Source organism: Humulus lupulus, chromosome X (assembly GCF_963169125.1).
Source record: "Humulus lupulus chromosome X, drHumLupu1.1, whole genome shotgun sequence".
Lineage (NCBI taxonomy): Eukaryota > Viridiplantae > Streptophyta > Magnoliopsida > Rosales > Cannabaceae > Humulus > Humulus lupulus.
This window is the reverse complement of record NC_084802.1, coordinates 202,199,925-202,223,417: the sequence shown is the minus strand read 5'-3', so window position 1 is coordinate 202,223,417 and position 23,493 is coordinate 202,199,925. Positions and strand designations below refer to the sequence as shown.

The 23,493-nt window shown below is 28.6% G+C and overlaps 1 pseudogene; it reads right to left on the bottom strand.

Annotated features, from left to right (window-relative positions):
• Positions 1-12,346: 12,346 nt before the first annotated feature.
• Positions 12,347-15,209, bottom strand: LOC133804720 (uncharacterized; annotated as a pseudogene).
• Positions 15,210-23,493: the final 8,284 nt, after the last annotated feature.

Below are 23,493 nucleotides of genomic sequence, written 5' to 3'. Positions count from 1 at the left end.
AGAGTTAAAAAAGTGTTATAAATAATCTTGGGATAAATAAATTCAAAAGCACAACAGAACTAATCCCTAAATTTTATTATATGCAACTCAATTATTATTGAGTTTATGATTTTTCATAAATAAGGTTGAATGAAAATCCAAAGAGAAGAACAAGAATAGTTAAGCAGGTTCAACAAGAGAGTATTTTGTGGTGTTCGTGCGGTGAGTATATTTGCCTTTTAGGCACACGAAGATGAAGATTGAAAGTCATAATTAAGCATAACCCACCATAAACACAGTTGGGTGAGAAACATTATTTAAAAACACACACACACAATTTCATTTTCTCTAAAAAGTAGTAGTTGAAGATGCCTTTTTCTTTTTAATTTTTTTTAACTTATACCCATTATTTATTTATATATTTTGTGCTATTTGGAACCATATATATAATATAAGTGTATAAATATAATTGAACCCTTCCAAAGGCAACGATTTTGGATTCTCCAAATATGACCATAGCCATGTGCAAGGATACCCCATCTTCCCCTTTTTTATTAATTTACTTATAAAAAAATGGCCAAAACAAACAGCCAAAATGTCTCCTGCCTAATTACTTTCTTTCCCATATTTGAGCTTGAGCATCACACCATATTAATATTCATATTAATTTGGTTGTTTAATTCCGGAGAGTGGAAGAGCGACACGTGTCATTAGATGAATATTATAATTAAAAATTTCATTATCTGAATATTATCGCACATTGAAGAAATCCATTGTCTTAAATAGAAAATAAAAACCATAACTTAATAAAGCTAAACAAATCTAGTTTGGTCAAATATTATAGGGCTTGAGCCAAAGGTGTCCACGTGCATGTTATGGGAGATGAGATGAGATGGGGTACACGTACATCCCCCCAAGCGTTACATTAGAAATTAGTACCCTACTTGTTAGGATTTAAGGATCATAACATTTAATTTTCATCGTTCAATGTTCAATGTTTTTTAACCAAACATATCTCCAATCAAATCTACACAACATTATAAGTATCAAAAACAAACAAATACAACTTATTGCCGCAACATAGTCTATTCTATTATTATTATTTCTATTACTAACCAAATTTCTCTAATTTGTTTTCTTCTTCAAATTAGTTTTCTTATCTTTGTTTCCTATTGGAACAAATTTGTAGGAAGATTTGGAGAATATTTGCAGGATTTAGAGAAAGGGTAACTCTGAGAAATCACATTTATTTCTTTTTAATTTAAGAAACAATTAATGTATTATATCTATTTATTCAATAATCAATACAGAGCATTGAATCTCGAGTCTCGAGATAAGGGAGCTACTACTGTATACGATGACATGGCAAACGGGTCCGTGTTTCTGCACGGTAATCCAACACTATCGTTATCCCACGTCAGTGACAGTGTCTGACGTGGCACAGACCTGTGGCATTGGGATTATGGAGGCATGCCAAGTGGGCCGTCGTGGGACCCAGCAAAAAGGTCTCTACCCACTTTGTTGATTGGGCCACATAAGCACTCAGAGACAAACCAGTTTTTGTTTTGTATTTTTAAATTAAATTAAATAGTCACATATATATATATACTAAACCTAAACAGTGAGTTACATATAAAATATAGGGTGTTTTTATGAGGGGCTAGAAACTGGTGGTGGTTTTTTGTGTTTATCAAACAATTTTTGGTGTAATTTTTTTTGGTAATTGTGTATATTATAATTATTTATAGTATTATATAAATTTTTAAAAAATTACGAATAATTTATACTATCAATAATTAGGTTCAAACATGTTATTTTCCACGCTCATAAAAATTAGTCACACGTACAACAATCTATTTTTAAATTAATTTTTGGTACTGTAAATTATTCAGAATTTTCTAAAAATTTGTAGGATACTCTATATTACTACAATATGCACAATTATAAAATAAATCGCATAAAAAACTATTCACGAGTCAAGAACACAAAAGAACCCTCCAAGTAAAACTCTTTTACTAGTCCCCACATTAGAAATTCCCATAATATATATATATATATATTCTGATCAATTTTTCTTTTCTTTTTCTTATTTTTCATAATGCACATTGAATAAATACTTCTAATATATATTACTCGTTTAAGTAATATCACTCATTACTTGCACATATACATATATCCTTAGCTTATTATAGAGGATTGCAAGTTAAAGTTTTGGTCAAGTAAATGATCATTTTTTATAATTAACCTAGTCCTACAATTCCCACATTGATTAAGTATTGTGCGTTAAATTGATTTGTGGTTTCTAACTACTTGCCCTCCTCTCCTAAAATATAATTTTGAATTAAACCAATATTAATTATCTTAAACAAATGTTCTCTAAATACTTATTATTAATATCAACAAAGCTCTTTAAATGCTAACTATTAGTATAGCAGATCATATTAAATGTATACTCTCTAAATACTTCTTATTAGAATGGTAGTTAGAGGTGTCTTGATCATTTTTATTAAAAAACAATTATATCTAATTTATTTAAAAATTTTGTAATTTATTTATGTATTTCCCTTTCTATTAATTCACTAGTTTGTAAAATTTTAAATCAAACTCTAAGTATACTTTTTCAATATAAATTTTGGTATCAATATATTTATATTTTTATCATTAGTTATTTTTAAATCAAGTTCAATTATTCAAATTAACTATATGAGCTAGACTTATAAATTATATAACACTACATGGATAGAGTGATTCATATAATTATAGTAGCTATGATATAAATATATAGGTAGCATTTTATGACACTGGCAGACAAGCTTACGTGCAGCGTTGTAGGTGTCAAATCCTAACCGTTGATAAACTAGGGCAACAAACTAGCTTTAGGCTTGTTTAATCAATATAAAGCAAATTAAAGATAATTAATTAAAGCAGAAAAGAAAAAAGGATTAATGTAAGCATTCTTATTATTATGGATACTGCACCTTTTTTCCTACAATGAATATAATCAACTAGTGGAAAGAGTACGTGTGTGGTTGCTCAGTACAGTTATTATTATAAAATATACAAAACAAACTCCAAACACTTTTTTCTTTCTTTGTTAGTTTGGATTAATATCAATTGTGTTTCAACGAATTAATGTCTTTAATCAACTTTTAATTCTGGTAATTATATTTTTCTGGGAAACCGACAAATTTTGCTTCTTGATAATATTGATATAGTTTGTAATTATTCTATACAGCTGGCACATGCCAACCTTGTTTGGCCTCTTACATTAATTAAGAATTAATTTCTTAGTTAAGCCAGTCTGCTTTAAGGTACTATGGTTTTTTTTCTTTTCTTATTTATTGATTTTTTTTTAAAAAAAAAAAAAAGAAAAATGCACCCACTTTTGGTTTATTAGAATGTAGTCTCGACAGTTTGCCACGTCTCAAAGAGTCAGAAGCAACCTTAATTTTTTGTATTTTCTTTTGTCTTTTGAAACAACATAATATTGAACAAGTTTGGGGAAAATTCTTACACATTCATCCGAAATGCTCATGTATTTTGGATAAGCTAGGGTTTAATTAAGATAATGCTTAATTAATTAGCCCTTATTTTCTTTTTCATTCTACTTGAACTGTTTGACCAAAAGTTTCATATTGACCAAGTAGCTAAAGTTCAAATATAGGAGTAATTGTAATATAGTAACGTGGTTAAGAAGTTAATTAACATTAAGTAACATTTCATGTGCCTTTAATTTCGGAGGCATTAGGTGAAATAATCTTATTAACAACACAAATCTCAATACATTGGTCTGTTTAATAGAGGATTTGGAGTACAGTTTGTAGGAACATGATCTGCCTTCTTTTGTTTTCAAGTCAATCTCTGGTGACAAATTTTTTCTGCTTCGATCTATGATTTTGTGCTCATTTTTGTTATTTTTTGTTCTTTTTTTCCCCCATAAAGAGACTCTTATTATTATTATCATGTGTTTTGCTTAATTTGTCTGTGGTCTGTACTGCTGATCTCTATTAAATTGGAGCCTAAGGGAGGAATATGGTCAGATTTTTTGTCCTTTGTTTGGCTGTATTCAATTTCAGAATTTGAAGAACATTTGTGAATGGTTTGTTATAATATTCCAAGCTTAAATATTACGGATAAAAGTACGATATTGCCTTTTATATATAATAATATATATTCACTAAACCTCACAAGTTATTTTTTTTTATTAAAAGAAAATAGATTAATGCCAACTTTTTTAGTGGATATAATGAAAATAGTAAGCTTAATTTGCTGTCTTAGGCTGGCAAAGAGAAAAGTTAATTATATAAGTATACAATATGGACACTCTGCATCAATTTATTTCAATCACAAATATAAGAACTACAATCTAAAAATTTAAAAGCTAATATATATATATATATATATGAACGACTCATATTTTGTTTTGTTTGGTATAGCAAACCTTGGCTATTGATATTTATCGATAATAATCAATATACGTAATTTTACAGCTAATTCATTGCTATATATTATAGGATTTATTTATTTATTTATGTATTCTGGTATTATAATTTCTATTGTTTTTGACGTGTGTTAAGGGTTGATCAGCAGTAGTAGTTGAAAGTATCTTATTCTACGTACCTATTTGACTTCCTAAATAAGTAGGAAACTTTGTTTAATCAAGGGAGAGAAAATGGCATTTTTTTTTAAAAAAAATTTCTTTCCAAAATGGTATTTCAAGTATGAAACCTTAATATATATATATATATATAAAGTAGTGATTAAATATAGTTTTCTTTTTTTAAGCTAAAACCTAAGCTGTAATTCAACTACAAATAAGAATATCCTTATTCTTAAGCACAGTGCTAGCTACCGTCATTGTCAAAACAGCATTTTTCTAGTTTGCAGAAATATTTTTTATTTAAATAAAAATATTGGATTTATTAATATTGCTAAATATTAAGTTCACACTTTAACATGGTATTTTTTTAATGTATAATTTTCCACACAAGCTGTAGCAGCTACTGTCATTATAAAGTGTGAGAAAATACATATAGAATATAGTCTTTATTTGAAGGTACAATTAAAAATGTCTCTTTTTATTCAAACCCTAACCAGCCAACCAGCCATTGAACCAACTAACAAAAAAAAAATCCATCAGATTAATTCAATTATGATCAAATAGAAGAAAAAACAAAGAGATAAAATAGTAATAGAGAATAAATATAGGTCAACGTCTCAATTAGGGTGCTTATATTATTTTGTAATATTAAATTTTGTCATGCATGAAGCTGATTTGAAACAATTATTTGCCTCAAAATTATCAATGGGAAATTTACTGGTGCACCCCAAAAAAGGCACATAGGTGCATACTATGATGATTTTGGCTTAAAATGTATTTTCAGCTTTTTTTTTTTTTTATTTATGATTATATACATTATAATTATATAGAATATTTTATAAATATTTAAAAATTTTCAAATAATTTACAGGTCCAAAAATTATATTGAAAATAAATTATTGTATGCGTGACTAATTATTTTTATGTGTTATAGAAAATAATATATTTAAATTTTATTTTCAGTATAATAAATTATTTAAAAAATTTTAAAAATTCATAAAATATTATAAATATACATAATTATTAAAACAAAAAAACTCACCGAAAATATTTTCTGAGCAAAGAAACTAGGAATGTGCCACCGTACCCTTTACGTGGTGCGCCCAAGAATTTGCCATGATCAAGTCTTTTGTTTTATCATTTTCCAGCACAAGAGGGAAAAATTGCCCTTATTACGGGGTCCAAATCACATGATTCTGTAATGTTATTATTATAATTAATGAGATCCATTTATGAAAGTTGGCAAATTCAATAAAGATATTATTATCAAATATCATTAAATGTGTCTGATACAGATCATTTTCGACTGCATTCTTTGCACTGAAAATATATCAATGAAATGAGAGAGAGAGAAAAAAATCCTGACAAGTGTAGAAAGATATGGATACATGGGTTAATATAACTAACAATTTAAATATTTAATTTTTTTTCAAAAAAAAAAGTTTGATATTAAGTTAATTTTTGCGTAGTTATTACATGCGATTTTGGCTTTTCAAAAGACATTATTATGACATTTTCAAAAAATAAGACATTATTATGACATTTTACTCTCTTCTCTAGTTACGAAAATATCATATGATAATTATATGCTTCGTTTTAGAAGATTTTTGAATTAATCTGAACGAAAAAAATATTATAGTTTATAAAGATGTATGTATATATATATATATATATTTTTTGAGAAAAAGTTTATATAGAATTGGCAGAAGCTTATATTGCACAAAAAATAAAATAAAGTAGGCTCTTTATCTACGCAACTGAAAGCCGAAAGGGAAAAACAGTACAGATAGAGATGCACTACAAGTACATTATCAAACTTATTACTTTTTTTTAAATAATAATTAAAGAACACACTCACACAGTGAGGTGTCTTATTTAAGAAGAAGTTTTTTTTTTTTTTAATTATTATTATTATTATATGAACGCACGCCCAAAATCATCAAAAGGTTCATTTCATTCCAGCTTTTATAATTATTTGGACTGTGAATGCAAGACAGACAGACTATCTTTTGGAATTTTAGCCATATATTCTTTCTTTCCCTACTACAACAATATTATGCTACAAGAAATCATTGATTATATTGCAAATTCAATTAATTTCAATAATAATAGTTGATCATATACTTCTTATATTTTATTTACAAATATAATTTAATTCTTAATTTTATATACCCCAAACAACTTCCTTTATCCAGTTTGGGAAATTTGAGGCTTTTATACATACTAATTATAAAATGCCACATAACTTAAAACTTGGAATAGTATGTCATTTTTATATTTTGGACAAAGTTGCCCCTCCCATTCAAATACCCTCTTCTCTTTCTTCCCTCTCCCTCTCAAACCATATCTCTGTCACTCTCTCTTCAAATCTGAGCCACCCTCAATAAAAAGCAAAAAAATCTCAAATATCCTCACTAATTTGAAGCACATTCAATCACGTTCTTGATTACAATCTCAAAGTTACCATTACTGTAAGAAAATCTCATAATTGTCCTTTTTGGAGTATAGAAATCACAAGTAAGTATCTTCCTACTCTATCAATTGATGTATACATGTTGGACGCATTGAGATATATTCTTTAGACAATTATGACCATGATTTTGTGATTTTTTCTGCATTTTCCTTATGTTCTTGAAATTTGGTATTATGGATCTAGGACCAAAATCAATGCTAAATTGATGCTAGAATAGTAATGTCTTTTTGAGACTATGAAAACGATGTCAAATCGATGCTCCAACGATGGTAAATCGTTGCATACCTAAAATGTAGACGACATCACAATTGCATTGTTGGGGCATCAATTTTAATAAATAAAAAACCTTATTTTTAACCATCGATTTAGCATCACAAAAGCATCATCATGCATCATTTTGTAGTGACTAGAAACAAAATTTGGCCAAGCATCGCATGTACATTGTAGGGCATTGGTTGTTAGTGAACTAAAACCATGATTGTTGTAGCACCACATGAGCATCGTTGTGTATTGCATGAAAACAAAATATGAACAAGCATCGCTAAACATTGTGCACATCATTTTTTGTTTTTGTTTTTTCCAGCTTTCTGTTTTTTAAGAGTTATATTTTGTATGACTTCGCAAGGTCGAGAGTTAGCATAATTGTTTCATACAATAGCGCTTGCGAAAAAGAGAGAAATCCAGTTTCAAAAATGGTTCTATGAATATAATATATGTACTAAGGGATGTACGTTACTCACAAAATGAGTCAGTGTTATCTTCTATCGAGTCATTTTCAAAACATCCCATAACACTTGAGCAAAAAGCATTTTAAATCATTGCAACTACATCGCAAAACCATCAAATAGAAAAATAAAAAAGTTTTCAAAAGTGCATGCATCACAAAAATATTGCACAACCATCATTAAAGCATCGTTTCAAATCAAACTTCAAACATTATACGACAGTGTCATTACAGCATCGCAAATCATCAAATTAAGTCTCATAAAAACAAAACAAAACAAAACATGCATCGTTTGCATAAGAATTGTTTAAAGTATTAAGAAAATACATGTCCAATAGTATCACAAAGCATTGTTGGCCATCACATAGCATCAATTCATTAGTAAAAAAAATAGATTTCACCAATAATGGCATGTGCATCATCAAACCATTACAACAACATCAAATATGAGGATGTAGCTGTTATGAGTAATAATATGTGCACACAAAATATGCATCAAAATATTATGCATAAATATATGACAAGTCTTTTCTATATGGTAAATTCTATCTATAATAAATATGATTGGGTGAAAAAACTTCCCACAAAGGTGTGGTAAAGTTTTCATGCACTATTTGTGTGCACAAATTATTACTCGGTTTATTTGTTTTTAATTGAAGAAATTCATTAAATAGACATACTACATAAGTGTAAGTAATTTGTTTTTTTTTTTTTTTTTTTTCTATTATCGGTACCATGATCATGTCGAATTATTGTAGATTGTTCCATTTACAAAGGTTAAAAACGTTGGAAAAGAATTTTAAAATTAAAAATTAATTTATATAGATATAATAATAAAGTCGTATAACAACATTGCTAAACTACCCTTAAAAATGAAGGAAATGGAAAAAATCCATAAAATCAATTAACATGTCCAAACACCATATGATAATGACAATCTTGAAACTCTAATGTTATTTTAGAAAGAAAAATTCATTCTTCATGTAATCTTCTCATAAGTATATTTGAAGTGTACATATTTTCTTAAAAAATTAAAGCTATTGACCACCCAAAAAATGAGAAAAGTTATTAACATTAGGATTTTCATTTGTTTTTGTTTTTGAATTTCTCCAAAATTTTATGATGTGTGTATATATAAATTTATATTGATTATTTGTTTTGATATTTCTTCTATATAAAAAGTGTATAGATAACGAAATTATTTGGTTTTAACGGTTTGTTTTGTTAACTTTGACGAAATATTCTAAATATTTAACGTAATCTACATTTAAAACTAATTAAAAATAAATATTTATTAATTATATTAATATAAATTCAAATATTATAAAATATCATTAGTATAATAATATTTAATATAAAACTACTATATAATAACTATATTAATATAAATTCAAATGCTATAAAATATCACAAGAATAGATATTTAATAATTATATTAATATAAATTTAAATATTATAAAATATTATTATGAAAATTATATATAATCTTTAATTTCTTACTAATTATATTAATATGAATTTAAATATTATAAAATAATATTATTATAATAATATTTAATACTAGACTAATACTTATATTAATATAAATTTAAATATTATAATAATATAGAATACAAAATCTTAATTTTATTAAAAAAATTATCATTTATTTTTAAAAATATTGTCATATTATATATATATATTTAAAAAAACCATAAACAATGTTTTGTTTTAATTTTTTATTTAATATTTTTATGTCATTATTTTATATATATAATATTATTTATTTGTTTGAAATATATACGACAATAATATAAATTTAATAAAAATAATTAGTAAATTTTATAAATAAAACTAAGCAAACTTAGGTTGTAAGTTGGTTGTATGTAGTATATTATATATTATATATATATATATATATCTTTTATATAAAAACATAAATTTTTTGTTTTAACAGTTTTTTTTAATGTTAATTTTAACGGAATATTTTTATATTTAATAGTAGTTTGTAAACATCACTTAAACTTAAATAAAATAAAATAAATAATTAAAAAAAATTAAAATATAATATTTTTGAGACATTTTATGATGATAATTATTTAATAATAATAAATAATTAAACAAATTAAAATATGATATTTTTTTAGATATTTTACAATGATAATTATTTAAAAATAATAAATAATTAAACAAATTAAAATGAGATATTTTACAATAATAATTATTTAAAAATAATAAAATCATACGTTTTATAATTTAAATTAAATAAAATTTAATTAAACTTAAACTCAGTTATTATAATAATATCATATTAAACATATAATGCAATCTACTGTCAATCAGCAACAAATTGCATTTTTAAAAAAACTAGCAAGAAACTTAAATTTAAAATCCATGTATGATATTTAATATTACATTAAACATATAATATATAATCTCTTGTTGTCACTCACAAATTCAATTAGAACAAATATAAACTTAAACAAAAAAATAAATTATTTAATTAAAAGATGATATTTATTTAAAATTTATATGACATTAATATAAATTTAACAAAAAATAATTAATAAATTCTATAAATAAAACTATGCATTACACATTACTTATATCTAATATATTTATATTTATACTAGAGTGAAATTTGTGTTGATATATATTCTCCACTAAGATTAGATACTTTTGCTCTATGTGTCGAAACAAATTGGTGAGGAAACTTCTCTAAAAACAAGCCAGGATAACTGTGTAAATATCAGCTTCGAGGTGTGTATTTATCATAACAAGGCCAATCAGACCGACATCCCATACAACACTGTAGCCCACGATAATATATATATATATATATTTAAAAAAAATGCTAAAGAAACCAACAAAACCATTTAAATGCTCTTTCTGTTTTTCTTTTAATTGGATATTATTTTGGATATTATTGGACATTTCCAAAAATAAAAAATCCGTACTCAAAGCGAGGCCATGACCACCCATACCTCCAAACTCACATAAACCGCGGCGCTCTTTTTCTTCAATCATCAACACATTTGTTTTTTCTCTTTTTGTTTTTATTTTATTTGAGTAGGTTCTTCGAAATAAATATATAACTGAAAGAGGTCCAAATTAACTTATTTTGAACACGACCTGGTCTAGTCTCTAATTCCCATTAAACTAAAAGCATTAATGCCACTTCTAGCTGTCATAGACCTCACTTCTTCAAACTTTTTCCCATGTTCTCTTTCTCTAAACAATGGAAACGCAATGCAATCAAGTTCAATTATATATTTTATTAGAACAATAAACAGTTTAAGTTATGACAGAAAAGATTGTTGATTAAAAAGACGTGATTAAGAAGATTACTACGACAATGCATGTCAAACCATATGTTCACATTAGAGAAAGTTTAGTGGTTGGAATTGGAAATGTTGAATGTAATTGCTCTCCCCCCAATCATTTCTCATCTATTTTGGATTTTCAATTACAGCTAATGATTGGAAATGATTGGCATATTTTAGAGATTAGATTTGGTCCTTAATGGCCATTATTACAATCTGAAAACAATTTTATCTTTCAAAATACATGAAAAGTCTTCGGCAACTATATTTGATTTCCTTTAGATTAGATGGACAAACTTTTTCTTGGTTTCCAAGTTTTCATAGCCAGTTAATAATAAAAGTACAATCACCCTTAATTTATTTGTTCAGAATCGAGACACTACACTGAAGTTTAGAAAATATGAAGATCGTATATCAACACCCAAATCATCTATATTACTTATAATGGAATAGTTGAAGATAATCTTCATTATGTGTCTTATTCGACGAATCTACTTGAAAACGACCGTCTTCTTTAATCACAGCAGAGAAAGAATCGTTTGGTTTGTGTTTACCACGTCGTTTTCAAGTCCGGAAAAATCATTGAAATGTAAAAAAACAAGGAAAAATAAAAAGGCAGCAAACGAATCGGCCTGACCTGAAATTTTCTATACCAAGAGATACGCAAATCACTAGATACAGATGGAATAATTGAAGCGAAATTTAACAAAGGCTATTAGTCTTTTTTTGTCTTTCAATCTAAAAAAGATTTTCGAAATCCATTCTCAAACAAGCAGTTGGAGAAATATGTCAGAAGTGGGTCACATGAGGAAAGGTAAACCAAACCAACCAAGATTCTCTCTAGTTTAACTAACGTCCTTTAATCATAACCGAAAAATGAATTAAAAAGAAATGAAAGCAGGGTCGTTTAATGCTTAAAAATGGTAGTGAAGTATGAAAGGAATGAATAAACTACACATCTAAAACAAAGAAGTAAGTTTTGACACTTTGATTGAAAGAGTTTGGAGCATGTTAAACTACCGGGTTCTACGGCAAAGTTTCTGACAACCTTTTTATCTGTATTCTTCTGATTAAAAAACTCCACAGCTCACATGGGGAGTTAGACACAATGAGAATCATCCACCAACCTGAAAACCCCATCTTCTCCCACCTCGTCTCTCTCATAATCTTATTATATATTATAATCCCCTTTTAAGTAATTTAATTCATTCAAATAGTTTCAAAAAGAAAAGAAAAAACATATAACAATCATTTTTTAGTGAAATTAGTAAGAGAGAACATATAGAGTATTGGTTGTTTTAGATAGAAGCCCCGTACCTGATTATGAGGGGGTCATGATAAGTGAGGATGATCATGAATTCACCCACACACAGATCTGTCTTGGCATTTCCTATAATATCAGCCGCCCATACATGGAAATGCAGCTGCTAAACCAACCAAAAAGTACATGGTGCAAAATGGAACGTACTTTGTAGACAGGAATCTACCGCATGAATGATTGACAAACCCAAGCAAGGATAGGTGTCCTCCACTTTGTTTATTCTTATAATATTTATTAAAAAATTATACTAACAATAATACTCTTGAATTTCATTTGTTATCCAAAACGTTTGAGATATGGACATCTGTCAAATCAAGCTGCAGGGTCCAAAAGGATGAAATCAAAATTTGTAGTGTAGATGTAGTGAGCCCCAAAAAGATTTCCTTTGGAGATCAATGATCCGCATAGATTTGTAAAGAAGCTCAGCCAGCTGCCACTTCCACAACAGTCCATGAAAGCACCTAAGAAAGCAAATTGGGCTAAAGCCATCTATTGGACCCAATACAAATAGAAGTCACTGTGAGCATATTGTCGAAAAAGTATATAGAAAAAGCATTATTAATGCCTTAGACATGTATTAAAACTCAGTAATTTCAGGAGCCAATCTGATGGGATGATGGAAAACTGGATGTAATAGCACAACAAGAAAAAACTACATTTTCAGATACTCCCAAAAAAAACAATAGCACAAAGTCACTTAGCTAAAACAAGGACTTATAACTCATTTTGAAGAATTCTCAACTGTGTAGTGCGCACTAGATAAACCCTTTAGAACAAGTTGTTGGTTAGTACATTAACAAATCTGATGATAGGCTGTTGAAAGTTACCTGAGAACAGAAAAATCACAGTAGCAGACCTTCAAATCTATGTTTTTCATCTCTTTCCTTTAGACTTCACGATTCTGTAGTCATTGTTCACAGATAATGCTTCCCTGCTTACAGCACTATGATCTTGTAGAACGGATTTCTCCCCTTCATCTTCTCTTTTCTTTTTACTCCTACAAAATTCTACAAAACAATTAGTAATCAACATAATATTTTCTTTCTCCAAGTCTATTTAATTTAAATGTGAATTATTATGACTTTTATGGCTCCAAGTTTAGGTTAAAACCTATCAATAAAACTAATATCTCCCAGATGATTTGATAACCAATGAATGCTTCCCGTGTGATCTGGAACTAGAGAACCAGAAATATGCAGTATTTCCTCATCTAAACTGCAAAGTAGAATCAATGTCAGAATTTTCCCATACGCATTCAAGTATATTTTCTCTACTATCCACTACTGATTAAGACACAAAAATTGATGAAAGTTAAAATCACAATATAAAAAGGTGAATTTCATTTACAAGTCTACAATGTGCAAGCAGAAAAACTAAAACTTTATCTCAACACATCCAAATAACCAATGGTTTACTCGGAGCCGGACTACAAATATGAAAAGAAACAAGAAGAGGCAGTAAAAATTATTGTCACCTCTTGACCAAAAAGCATATTACAGTTCCAATCTTTATCACATGGCGCTTGTGACGTTTGCTAGAAAATACTTCCTCCTCGTCTTTCTATGAGATTAAGCATGTGACAGTGTAAAAAATTGGAGGAAAAGAAATATGTGAATTTTAAAACACAGGTGAAGAAATACTCACAGTTTTATATTCAAATTCACCACGAATGTCAGTATCTGCTATTACAGCAGACAAGAAGCCAAGAACGACGACATGGATTGATCCTTGAGTAACTTTTACCACCTTACCCTCTAGATAAAAGCAGAAAAGCAATCAACAAAAATAACATAAAAAGAACACACGAATTAATAGTGAAATACCACCTCCCAGAGCAAGTGCCCAGTCAGTTGAAAGAGGTAAATATTTTCCTAACTGAATTGGTGAAAATATTATCTGAAAAGGGAAACAATTACATCTATAGCACGGGAATAAACAAAAGAAGTTGACAACACTACAAAACATTATTACTGGTTTTGGAGAATGTGCCAACAACATTGCTCTCAGTTTTAGTCTCAGTCTCAAACAAAAATAGATGCGGTGAAGAGATTTTAGTAAACAAAGCTAAAAGCATATCTGGTTTTGGAGAAAAAAAGCAACAATTTTGCTTTTAGTCTCACAGAAAAATAAGGATGAATCCCATTTAGAATCTTTGAGCTCTTCTCTAAAATGTTGAATTCATAAGCCAACATGACACCATCAAAATTCTCATTAAACCTGAAATAAACACCACAAAATTTAATCACAAAATCAGCACTAATGATCGTTATAAAATGTGTTAACAAGCTAATTTGAAAAGGCTCATAAATATTAAGACCATTAAAAGGAACCATAAATCAATGAACTCGCTTATACCAACAAAATTTGCACCAAACTCTCTAATTATTGCTCCAACTTCCCTTGTTTTCTCTAAATCCTAACAAGGAACAAGGAAATTAAAGGAGAGCAATATGAAAGCTCATTTAACATTATTCCCTAAAAGTTGCAAAGCAGAGTAATCCATTACAACTTACTACGAAATTCCAAATAATCTCATATCCAACAGTATAGAAGAGATTAATACAAAATTATAGCAAGTTGATACCACATTTAACACCAAATAGTAAAAATAATAATAGAGACTGAAGTAGAAGCAGAAGGAATAGCGAAGAACAAATACTTGAAAAGCAAACAACTGAGCTCGCGAATAATGGCGTCGAAAATCTTGTTACTCTTCGAGGGGTGTACGTAAACCACCATGTCAGCATCGGAGACCTTCACACCCTCCATTACTCCACTCCCCTCTCCTCGACGATCAGAGCTTTCTTCTTCCAAAACCCTGCAAAAACCCTAATAATAAACTAGTCGTTAAAATTTAGGAGAGTTTTTCCGTGGGCCTTAATTTTGGGCCGGGCATTGAGCTGGACCGGGCAACCTTTTTGAATTGGGAAATCTAAAAAATGCACTAAAAGTTAAAAAAAAATCTGAAAAATACGGTGTATTACAAAAATACAGAATTTTCGGATAAAAACATGAAATGGCAAAAGTATAAATACGGAGTGGCAAAATTATAAATAAAAGCTGTAAAATACAATTTTTTGTGATCAACGTTTACAAATTAGTAAATATATGTTACAAACTTGTAAATATCTATTACATGCTTATAAATAATATTTACAAAATTAGTTATAAAATTGTAGATTTTTTTTTTTAGATAAAACTTACAAACAAATTCGTAGCTACATTTTTTATTTTTGTAACAATAGTTTACAAATATAGTTTTACAACTAAGAAAGATATTTTTGTAACTAACATTTACGAAAATATTTTATAGTTAAGAAATCACAATCAAAATATACATAAAAATATTATACTTTTCCATATTGTTACAATATTGTACCAAAACATTATATGAACTGTCATATTTATGCTATATAACTTAAAAATATAAATTTAAGATATTCATTATTTATAAAACACTTTATTGAATATAGTGGTGAAATACAATATTTTTTTAAAACAAGTTTTATATTTTTGTAACAACAATTTACAAAACTAATTTCACAACTAAAATTTTTATTTTTATAACTCACATTTACATAAATATTTATAAATTTATTTAACATGAGTATTACAAAGATTTACAAAACTATTTTTTTAACTTTAAATATATTTTTGTAACAAAACTTGAAACTTGGACTAGATTATGATTTTGGTTTAACATTGAGTGTTGAGATTTGACTAGCTATGATTTAAAATATATATATAATATTTTTATAAAGAATAATAATATTGTGATTATCTTTAATTATATATTGTAACATATAATTATTAATATTAATTTCAATTAACTGCATATTGTAATTTGTATAAATATTTATTTATTTATTGAGTAATTATATAAATATTTATTTTAAATAAAAATAAATTAATCTACTTTATTGAAGATAGTAGCTATAATATTATTACTTTTATTATTATATTATTTGGTAAGCCTGGATTTTCATTAAAAATTGACATAAAAAGACAAAAAAAATTTACACGTACAAATCTGAAACATATAAGTGAGAGAGAATAATTTATATATATTATCTTTTATTGTAAAAGTGTGAGTATGAATATAAATATATAATTATAGTTTAGATTGAAATTATAAGGGTCAGCATATATACTTTTGAAAGAACCATAATTTTGTAATTAATTTAATATACCGTATAAAACAAATTTTTTTTAAAATTACGGTGTTATGTGTAATTAATCCTTTTGAATTCAAAGGACGCCGCATATTATATTAGATTTTTACACAATTCATTTTAATATTTTTTTTATTTACTATATTAATACATTTCAACATATTTTTATTTTTATATACATATCTTAACTGATTTTGGATTTTAATTACTATGATTGTATATTGTATTTCTAATATTGATTTTGTATTATTTATTACTTTCCGTGATATTAGTTTATATATTTATTACTTACCTTTTAAATTTTGGTTATCTTTTTGTTTTTATTCAATTAAATTTCTGAATACTTTCTAAAAAGCTTCTGCCATTTTATTTCAAAAAAAAAAAAAGATTTTTTCCCATTTCAAAAACAAAACCACAAACTGCATTCTCTTTCTATTCCTTACCGTGATCTTTTACCCTCAAACCCATTTTTGTTCTTCTGCCCTTTCGTTTACCCAGAAAAAGCTTGTTTTTCCATTTCAAAAATAAAACCCCATACTTCCTTCTCTTTCCATTCCTTACCGTGAACCCTGACACCCAAAACCATTTTTTATTTTTCATCATCCATTGCCATGGTCTCAACTCGGAGTGCCGGAAACACTCCCTCCATTGAGTCGCCAGAGAAGGATGGTTCGATCGATGATGAATTTGAAACCGACAAGTCTGATGATGAGAGAGACTCCCCCCGAGTGTGAAGATGCATGCAACTCTAAAGAAGATGAAAACTAGATAGCCCCCCTTTGTTAAACCTAGAACTAACAAGAAGTTGAAAATTGTTGATGAAGCTGTGCTTGTTCAAGACTCGATTTCTGATTCCGACCCAATCCCCGAATCCCCATTAATAAAGGTTTGTTTTTTTTATAGCTTTTTTTTTAATGTATATTTTTTTTGGTTTTTGAACAAGTAAATATTTTTTTTCTTTATTTAAGAATTTTATCATAATAGAAAGTTATAGTGTTTTAATGTAGGTATTATGTTGGTGTATTTCTATCGGACGGTTTTTATTTATTATTTTTTTGCAATTGTATGTTATTTCATTTATTTTCGGAAATTTTACATTTTTGTTTATTTGCATTTGTTTATTTTTCTCATTTTTTTGCACTTGTTTATTGTTTCATAATTTAAAAATTTTGTCTATTTTTTAATTTTAAGTTTTTGATTTAGTTTTATTTTTTGTCTGTTAAATTTTTGTTTTATTTAATTTGTTAAAAAAATTTGTTTATTTTTTAATTTTTATATTTTGATTTAGTTTTATTTTTGGGTTTTTAAATGTTGTTCATAGCAACCTTTTTTTATTAAATCATCTTTTTATGTTTTGTTTTATTTATGAAATGTTTTATTTTTCTTATTTGTTCTATGGTTTATTTTTTTTACATGATTGGGAACTTTGAACTTTGTCTATTATCATCGGTGGTAATACTGGATTTGGTTGAAACTTAATTTATACAACAGTGTTTTTACTTTGTACCTTTCATCTTTTTAGTGATCATTGTACTCAATTGTTGAAAAGTATAGTCACTAGGAATTAAGAGGCCAGTTACCTCAAAATCTTTATAAGTACAACGATTTTCCCAAATACCATTGTAGTAAATGTAAACAGTTGTCATATTTGTGTATCATATTTTCATAAAATAAAGAGTAAGACATATGTTAGACAATAACCCTTGTATTATTGACTCTTTTCAAAAAAAATTCACACGATATCGAAAAATAAACAAATGTATTTAACTTACATAGATGTGTTATAATTTTACATATTTTTTTTATACAAAAATTTCTAAATAAATAAATAAAAAAGAATACAAGCACAATAGCAGTTTATTTGTTGTATAAAATTTTTTGATCAAAGATTTCTTTTATATAAAATACTTTTATGTTAAGATTTACAAAAGCATTGTTTATTTTTTTTCCTTAACAGAGTTATATACTCTGTTGTCATATTTATGTATCATACTTTCAAAAAATAAACAGTAACTTATATGTTAGATAATATCCCTTTAATAACCGACTGATGTCATTCTCTTTCATCATTATCGAAAATAAACAAAAGTTTTTAATTTACACTGATGTGTTATAATTTCACATATTCTTTTTTTTTTTAAAAAACATCTCTAAATAAATAAATTAAAATGAAAATATATCAATAGCAGGTTATAGTTATATAAAATTAAAAGTTTTTGTTAATTGTTTGTTCAAAGAATCATTTTATATTTAATAATTTTATGTTAAGATTTATAATAGCACTATTTATTTTCCTACATCATTGTTTATTTTCTTTTGTGTTTTGTTTAAATCGTTTTTTAAGTTAATATATTTATTCCTAACAATGCAACAAAAAATAATTGTTTGTTCATTTGAATGTCTTACAAAATAAACATATCAGTTTATTTTTTAAAACGAATTAAATTGATAATTATATCTAAATGTGCTGATTGTACCCATTTTTATTTAAACATCACAATGTTAAATCAAACATATATATATTTATATACACTTTAAAACAAAAATGAGATATAAATCATGTGAAAAGCTTACCTTGCCGTTAAAAATGGTGTCTCAAAATGGCATATTCCTCTATCAAATTATAAACATTATACTTTAGATCAACACTCCCAATTCCTCTATCAAATTGTAAACATATTTATTTTCCTTTCAACTTATATTTTTTTTTTACGTTACTCACCACATTGTCAACAAATGCAGATTTGTTGAAGGTATATATTAAAAAAAAAATTGAAAATGGCATCTGGTTATATATTATGATTAATTATTTCACATATTTATTGTGTATATTAATTTTTAATGGTTTGATTTGTTCATTTATTTCTAAAAATACATTTATGTTTATGTCTTTTATTTATGGAAAGTTACAAATTTTAAAACTCAAACATATAAGGAAAGTGGCTGAAGTTATAAGATTGCATTTTTATAATTTTATATATTATAATGGGATAGATTGTATATATTTTTGTAAATAGTTTAAGTGATGTTATTATAGTAATACTTTCACTTTTGTTGTATAAAAGTGAAAATTTCTATCAGTATTAATATAATAAAATGTTATTGTAATTTTTTTTTGTGTAAAAATAGGACATTTTTTACTTATATACAACAAAAAGTAAAGAATTTGCTATACTAATATTATATATATTATTTACAAAATTATATACAATATATACCATTTTATTAAACATCTCTTTTATATAAAAAGTGTGTAGATAACAGAATTTTTTAGTTTTAATGGTTTTGTATTTTTTTAATGTTAACTTTAACGAAATATTCTTATATTTAACAGAATATTCTTATATTTAACTATAGTTTGAAAACATCACTTAAACTTAAATAAAATAAAATAAATAATTAAAAAATTTTAAAATATGATATTTTTGAGATATTTTAAAATGATAATTATTTTAAAATAATAAATAATTAAACAAATTAAAATATGATATTTTTATCTAGGGCTGAGTGGTGGTCTGTTCTCTCCCATGGCGAAGAAGAAGAAGCCACTACGTAAGCCTAATAACCAGATAGGAGAGCAAGATCTACAGAGAATTTTAGATGAGAAGACTCTGATTCCTGATAGAGTGCTTGAAGGCAAAGATTTAAAGGAAACATGTGAGGAAGATGAGTTTACAGAAGAGGAAGTGCTTCGTCAATCTGAAGAGATTTTTGGATCAGGAGGTAGTGTTCCCCAGGATTTCACAACTGCTGGGAATGGCAAAGAAGATTCGACTTCTAAGAAGACTTCATGGGCAGACAAGGTGACGGAGGAAGACTTTCAAGCGTTCGCTTAGAGGCAGTGGCAGAGTTTCTCGGCAGATCATCTCTCTTTTTCAGAACAGAAGCTTGAGTTTACAGAGCCGATTTATAGGGAGGGACGAAAATTTTCCAGAATGGATGCTGAGGAGGTTAAAATGCAATCTGCGAACTGGAGCTCGGCAGTGATCTGTATGGTGTTAGGCGCAAATCCGCCTATAGCGGTTTTTGAAGGGTTCATTAAAAGGGTTTGGGGTCATTTGGGGATAGCTCAGATAGCTAGAATGACTATGGGTTTAACTATGGTAAAGTTCAATGATGAAGCAACAAGGGATCATGTTCTAGAAAATGGCATTATTCACTTTGATAGGACACCTGTTATAGTAAGGCCTTGGACAACAGATTTGAGCGCTGTTCGTCTAGTGCGATCTGTCCCTCTTTGGACTCGTCTTCATGATTTGGGGCTCCAATATTGGGGTAGTAAATGTCTCAGTGCCCTAGTGAGCACAATTGGTAAGCCAATAATGGTGGACAAATTTACAGGGGAGCGATCTCGTTTTCAGTTTGCTCGAGTGCTGGTTGAAATGGAGGTCACCGATGATTCCCCGAAACATATACAGTATATTAATGAGCATGGCAAAATTTTGGAACAGGGGATTGGGTACGAATGGCTTCTTGTCAAGTGCAAGACCTGTGCTGGTTTTGGTCACTCAATGAATGAGTGTAGAAAGGATAAGATTGTTCAGTGGGTTACGAAGGAGTCTAATTTGAAGATGGAGGAAAAGGATCAAAGTAATGGTGACCTGATGGATTCTACGCAGAAGCAGGAGGTATCTCAGGCTAACCTAGAGATCAATAAGGTTTAGGTGGACCCGGTTGTGTCTCTACCAATTACTGTTGAGCCAACTGGGTGTGAAGTAGGAGTCCAGGCTGATCATCACTGGCTTACCCCAAAAAGAGTGGCTGTTAAAGCAAGAGAGGGTTAGAGGTTAGCTGGTAAGGCTAAGGAAGAAGTTCAAAAGCACAAGAAAGCTAACAAGTTTGTGGTGCTTCAAGAGCCATTGGTGAGTGGTAAAGAAGGTATTTCTTCTTCAAGCAAGTCTAATGGATAGCTGTAATGTTCTATGCTGGAATATTAGAGGACTCAATAGTACTATTAAACATAGCCCTGTTAGAGATATATGTAGTAGTAATAAAATTGGAGTTTGTGGTCTTTTAGAGACTAAGTTGAAGGGCAGTAAAATAAGCAATCTCATGGACCATGAGTTTTCGAACTGGGAGTTCCATACTAGCTCAGTTATTGAAGGGAGGTTACTGATTCTTTGGAGAAGGAGTTATGTGAAAGTTAATATCATAGAGGAATCGTCTCAAGCGGTTCACTGTTTGGTGAAGATGAGTAGTATGCAGCAAAGTTTTGGGGTCACTTTTGTGTATGGTTTTAACTCAATTGAAGGGAGACGTTGTCTTTGGGATGGTTTGCAGAGGCCCTTTCATATGGATAAAGCATGGCTAATTTTGGGGGACTTTAATGCCCCTTTTTCAGGTAAGGATAGATTGGGAGGAAAGCCTATTTCAGGCCTTGAATTAGAAGACTCAATCTGGTGGCTTGCTGATGCTCATTTTGAGCCTTTAAGAAGTGTTGGTTCTTATTTCACTTGGTCTAACAACCAAGAGGGTATGGGTAGGATCTACTCAAAAATTGACCATGTGTTTAGCAATGAAAAATGGTTAGATTTATTTCCTCAATCTACGGTCTTGTTTAGATTATGGGAAACCATTTCAGATCACTGTTCTAGTCTTGTTAGACTTCAATCTTCAGAGAATGTGGGCTCTAAGCTTTTTCGGTTCTATAATTTTTGGGGTGAGCATCCTGAGTACCAGGATCGGATGTCAACTAGCTGGAAGTCTCCCATCAAAGCTTTGGGTATCAAAGTTATATATTACAAGCTGCTGAGACTCAAACATGTTCTGAAAGCTTTTAACAGGGATAGAGTTGGTGATATTAGAGCTAATTACTATAAGGCTAAAGAGTCTTATCAAGAAGCTAGAATGCAAGCTCAAGCTCACCTCCATGATCACTGTTTTCAGGAAGATGAGAAACATGCTGCTGAAGTGTATTCAGTTTAGGAAAGGCTTTACTACAGTTTTCTTGTACAGAGAAGTAAAATAACTTGGCTGCGACAGGGAGATCTGAACACCTCTTTTTTCTATGCTAGTTTAAAGAAACAAAAGGCCGAAAATAGCATTGTCTCTTTCATTAATGAAGCTGGTATTTTAATTGATAATTTCCCAGAGGTTGTCTCTCATTATGTGGGTCATTTCAGAGGTTTTTTGGGTAGTGCTAGTTCGGCCACTAGCAAACTGAATATTCAGAATATAGAGATGGGTCCTAGACTTTCAGTCGATCAGCAGGTGTTGCTTCTGAAACCATTTTCTAAGAAGGAAATTAGGGAGGCTTTGTTTAGTATACCTATTACCGAATCTCCAGGTCTTGATGGGTATGGTTCTGGTTTCTTCAAAACAGTTTGGCATGACATAGGGGATGAGGTTTGTACAGCCATTTTGCACTGTTTTGAGACTGGTAGATTTCTGCCTGAACTTCATGAGACTACCTTATCGTTAATTCCTAAGGTGGCTAACCCTTCTAGGGCTGTTGACTATATTCACATTGCTTGCTGCTCTAAACTGTACAAGTGCATGGCTAAGCTGTTATGTAAGAGGCTATCTGTTGTTCTCCCTGATGTTGTTCAGGCTAACCAAGGAGCTTTTGTTAAAGGTCGCACCATTGCCCATAATATAATGATATTTCAAGATCTTATCAAAAACTATGGGAGGTCGTCTACTTCATCGAGGTGTGCTATCAAAATAGATCTTAGTAAGGCCTATGATACGGTTGATTGGGACTTTCTTGAGGATCTTTTAAATGCTCTTAGATTTCCTAAGAAATTCATAGGTTGGGTAATGTCTTGTGTTAGAAGTACATCTTATTCTCTTGTGATAAATGGCAGAATCCAAGGCAAGTTTAAAGGGGAGAAAGGGTTGAGACAAGGCGACCCCATGTCTCCTTTGTTGTTTGTCCTTATCATGGAGTATTTAACAAAAAGTTTACAATGCGCAGCTCATA